We start from the raw sequence: 5,667 nt of genomic DNA, 5'->3' as shown, positions 1-5,667 counted from the left end.
CGTTAATATTTATTAACTAACGATGGCAGCAGTGTGGACAGAAACATGTTGTTGGCCAGTTTAAGGAGAGATGCATCCAAACTAACTGGGAGGAAGTTTATCATGCAGCAGGACAACGACCCAAAGCTCATCACCAACAGAACAAAGGACTTCATCTGGTCAAGTCCATCATCTGACCATAACCCAACAATTTTCATCTTTTGATCTTAAACCCAAATGCCTTCAGTGAACAACAAAAACCTTGCTGTTCCAAGGAGACTGTATATTTTTTCCTATTTGGTCCCAGAGCCCAGTTTTACTGCTTCTTTGTGATCTGCTGTTTCACTGCAGTGTTTTATTGTGACTTGTCTCTCGTTCATGAGCTGCGCTCAGTGAGTCAATCAGCACATGTTACGACTTTTTCTTTACAGTGTTTATATTGTTAAGCTTTACACCGCATTCCGTTTGTCTTCACATAACTCTTACACATGTGCAGAGCAGCATAAATATAAACAGACCCCGAGGGGAAAATGTTAAACCTGAAAATAAAATGAATTCTTGCTTTTATATAAATATATTTGTCTCTTAATCAAGACAAATCTCTTTTTGCTGCGTGCTGAGTGATACGACTTGAGGGTGAAACCAACAAGAATGAGGCAAACATGAAGTGTGAGTTATGGTTTAGTGCTTTAATGTTTGTGCCGCTTCCCTCGAGAGATTAGGAATATTATCCCTCCTCTGAAAGGTGACTATTCTTGTCAACAAAGAAATACAGTAGTTCAGATATTTTGAAGTGGAGTTCTTTGGAAACGTGTGAACAAGTAACATCTTACCTGTTGTAGATAACTTTTTGGACAACCTCAGTTTGGAGAAACAAAATTATTTCCGGCTAGATTAATGAGCTAATCTGGTATTTCAAACAGAAATTGAATCTTCCTGCAAAAGTTGCTCCAGGTTGCAGTGGAAATGCTACAGCTAGCTGCTACTGCATGTGCATGCAAAACCCATAAAAACTTATGGAAAGGTTTATAAAATAGCATTAGCTTTACCTGACATACAGTTTTTAGGATTAAATGTTTTTTAAGACTGCAGCAATCCACTTTGTGGTCGGCACACATTAGCTGTTAGCTCTTCAGTCCAGTCTTTTTATCCGAACTGAGGTCAGTCGGAGAGCTATCTACAACAGGTAAGATATTACTTGTTCATAATATTTCTACTAACCCCCATTTCAAAAAACGTAAACAATCAATTTAACTCTCCAAATCCTTGTGTAATAAACATTCATAGCTCATCGATAACGATAAAGAATTGTCTGTAATCTGTGGCTAAAACAGATTTTCTTTTGTACTGCCTCACACAGAGATTGTAAGCTCCACAAACTGGAACAATACAAGAGCAGCGATCATCCTATAACTCCACTGTGTGATGAGAATCACATCCCCACAGGGCCACTTTCACTGCGACACATTTTTATTCTTCTTTATTTCTCCTTTCTCCTCAAAAACTGCTTTTTTCAAAACTCATTTTTGGTTCTTCTCCATCCTCCGTGTCTGTAAATGATGCATAACTCTGTCTCTCCTGGGAAACTAAAAGCCAGACACAAAAACATTCTTTATTTCCTCGGGTGTGTGATTCAGTCCATGAAAGAGCGACGTAAATAACTCTTCAGGTTGGACTGAGTTCTGTCCAGGTGACTCAGATGACTGGAGCTTCACTCTGCACCCTGTCCGTCTGTCTGTGTGTGAATACATGCATGCCTCTACATGCACACGCATCATTACCGGATGATAATTCACCCACCTGCCTCTCTGAAAGCAGACGTGGCCTCAACCGGATGTCTGGAGAAGATACTGCAGGTTTCACACCAACAACTCCTCTCAAACACCAGATCCTCCGTCCTGCACGGAGCACTTAGCACGATGGAGCGCTGCAGAATCAAGACCCAAAATTATTCACACAGCATGCAGGGGGAGGTTGATTTCTAGGTTGGGTCAAGTCATTATTGCAGAGCAGAAGTTGCACCTCGGGCCTTCAGAGTGTTTACTGTGAATAACGCTCAGCTTTAATCTCATCTGTGCAGCACATGGGTTTGAGAACAAGACGGCCTTTACAATGACCGATTAGGAAAATATGCTTTTCTTTGACCTGATTCAATATGTAATGGAAAACCCATTTAGGCCTTGAGTAACACCCCCACCCCCCACTCGCCCACTGCTGTTACCAGCCACCCACCTGGAAGACACCACTGAAGCTCCTCAGTGCTCAGTGATGTAGCGTGGGCTAAATATAAGCACGCACAGGGGAGCTTTTTAGTTTGTTTGTTTATGTGAAAAGCGTCCCATACAGGCTTGTTTTTAGTATTTTTGTCCCACCGGCACAAATGAAGGGAGAACCAGAGCTCACGCAATCTGCCATAACTTTTTTTGCATGAGGCCACACTCCCTGGTTTACTGGTCTTCCTTCACATGCAGACACTTCAGACACCAGTGATGAGCGTGTCATAACAAGCTTCTTGTGATCAGTTTTTGTGTTGTCCTGTTCCGTTTTCTTTTGACTTTTTTCTCTTTTTCTCTCTCTTTTTTCTTCTTCTCCCACTCCGAAGACCACAAATAGTCCCTGTAGACCGAGCCAGCTTGGTTCAGAAATGGAGTGCAATGAAAATGTCCTTTGAAAATCAAGCCAAGGGCTTGAACAGTTTCAGGGAGTTGTGCACTCACAGTTGCTTTCCCAGGACTTACTTGTGCACAACTGGAGGTTATTATATGTTTGTGAGAGTTAAAGCACCTAAGACCTTTGGGAGTGTGGCTCTGTTGATAGGTTGTGAGCAGTTCATATCTTACCTGTTCTAGATAGCTTTTAACAACATCAGTTTGGAGCTTAACATTTTAACTTTGACTAAATTGACGTCTAAAGGTGAATGTGTGTGGGGCCAAAACCAAAGTAAAACAACTTCAATCCAAAATGATTATAGAAGTCTATATGAATATTTGTTTGTTTGTTTGTTTGTTTGTTTGTTTGTTTGTTTGTTTAGCAAATTTCATATTACTCAGTTATTCTGGCAGCTATCGTTATAATAGAGATTTAATGCAAACAAGTAACAGACTCAAAGTATGGCCTGTGCAATCTAGACAAGGGAAAAGGTTTAAAAAGAAACTACAAGTTGAGTGGGGGGCGTTTCCCCACATCTAAGTTTCAGCAGGGAGAAATGATTGAATTACAGTAGTCCCTCGTTTATTGTGGGTGTTAGGTTCCAGACACCCCACACACGCACATACACACACATACAATAAATGAAAATCCATGAAGTAGCAACGTTATATTTATTTTGTTTTTATATATTTTAAGGCTTTAGAAATCCTTCCCACCCTCTTGCAATGTTCTAAACTCTTAAACTTGTTATTTTAACAACATATGTACAGTACTATATATGTAGCTACTAAATTTTACTTAGCAGGATCTGCAGAACAGGAGTGGATCTTTGTTCAAATCCAGCTCGGTTTTGTTTCTGCAGACGTATCCTGCAGCGACAAAGCCCACAATCAATGTTCTAAACTCTTAAACCTACTAATTTTAATAACATACTTATATGTAGTTAATAAATGTTACTTACGGTGGTGCGTCCCCACTTCGGAGTCCTCGTGGACCGGCTAGGAGCTCTCGGGTTCACCGATGGGTCTGGAGGTCTGGTTCTGCTCCTGTTCTGGTCCAGTTTGGTGGGTTCCGCGCGGCTTCTCTGCATCCGCTGCGCGCGGATCAGATCAAAATTTTACCTCTAGTTTTTCCAGCAGAAGGAGACAGGGATTCTGGGTGGGGCCCTGTTGCCTTCTGGGAAATGTGGTCATTATGAGCAGAAATATAATGAAGGCTTACTGAGAGAAAACTACAAAATGGCAGTTCCTGTCCAAGGTATTTTTTTCATTAACTTTTTACTGTACAGTACTGTATCCAGTACTGTCCCAGTCACGTGAGTAAAATTAAAGCTGACAATCATGTGTCCTGTACATTTTGCTGTACGTTCATAAACCGCGATAGAGCGAGTCCGCAAAGGTAGAAATAGCGAGGGACTACTGTAGTTGCATGAAAGTTTTCCTGAGTTGAACTGTGGTAGATAATCCCATTTTATTCCTTTGCTCCAGATCTGTACACCTCCAGAAGGGAGGTGTACAGATCTGGAGTCCCTGACAACGAGAATGGGAAGAAGATTGGTGGAGAGTGAGCAGGCAGGTAAGCTTCAGAAGTAGGTCATTCTGTGTGCTTTTATGGTTACTTGTATGACAATATTTTAAAATTATTATTCATTGTTTCATGTGCAGCACATTGGCCAGCTGCAGTAGTTTTAAAATGTGCCATATAAATAAATTTGATTTGATTTGTAATCAGCTGAGCTGTATTTTATTCTAAAAACAGACTGAAAAGCTGATGACAACTAAAGGCCCTGGATGGATTATGAGTGGACAGTCACACAAGGAGTGTCTTTGTGACTTCCATAGTCCAGCATAGAGTGGTGTCTGGACCACCAGATTTAAAAAGTTTTTTTTTTTGTTTGTTTGTTTTCCATTTTAACCCAAGGGCAGCAGGAGGGATAAAAGACAGAGCATTAAGGAAGAAAAAGGAAGTTCCTAGAGACTGCTTGGACCTCTGACATAAATATTCCTGCAGGAAGTGCCTCCAAGCAGCACCAAAATTGCTACAGCTAGCTGCTGCAGACAATATTTGCTTTTTTTTTTCTTCAAATAACCACAAATTATAATCCTGTTAATGCATATATGCCATTGTTGTAAAGGCTTCCATACAGACCTTGCATTAACTGGGTTGAAACAGTTGTGATTAGACTTTTTTAAATGTTAGAAATCCACTTTGGTGTTGGCATTATGTCAACTAGCTGTTAACTTGTCAGTCTGGTCAGAAGTATAATCCATCCCTACAAACTGGAGCTTTAGAAACAGAAGGAGGAACCACACAGGAGGGACCCCACAGACTGCTCAGTGATTGACAAATAAATATTCAGTGCATTACGGTGAATGTTTAGCATGCTGTGTTCCTGCTTCTCTGTCTGTCTCTGACATGTATCTAGTTTAATCTGTTTAGTCTGCATGCAGAGGAAAGGAGCTTGTGTCTTGGCAAAGGCAAATAGCCAAGTTTTTTCCTTTTATTTTGACTCAAAATGGATCAACACACAACATCCTTGGCTGACTGATGGTGTGCTGAGGCACTCAAATATACACGAAGGAGAGTGCACAGACTTAGAAAAAGAGAACAAGAAAAACAGCAGAGCATTGTTGGGTGCAGCGGCTGATTAGAAATAAGCTACGGCCTTTTGTCACAGGACTGAGCCAGTGGCTGTGGTGTTAGAGCGCCACAGCATGTGCAACATCAGCGCAAAATTATGCTGAGCAGCAGTGACAGCTACTTTTGTGGAGAGACAAACATTATATTGAATCCATAACACAAAATGTAATTGTAAACAGATGCCATCATTGGTAATGAAGTTGCTTATGCTTGCTCCCCACATTACAGAAAACTGCAAACTAAATTTGAAAACTAAGTTGCAGCAGCAAAAAGCAACCACCGAAGCCACGGGACTATGCCAAACTGCAAGGCTGTGGCCTGAAAGGAACAGCTGAATGATTTCTGACACATTTAGTGAGTTTGAAACATATCTGAAACATATTCACGGAACAGAAACTC

The sequence above is a fragment of the Nematolebias whitei genome, chromosome 4 (assembly GCF_014905685.2).
Source record: "Nematolebias whitei isolate Nwh7 chromosome 4, NemWhi1, whole genome shotgun sequence".
Taxonomy (NCBI): Eukaryota; Metazoa; Chordata; class Actinopteri; order Cyprinodontiformes; family Rivulidae; genus Nematolebias; species Nematolebias whitei.
The sequence above is the reverse complement of the archived record's forward strand: the minus strand, read 5'-3'. Positions refer to the sequence as shown.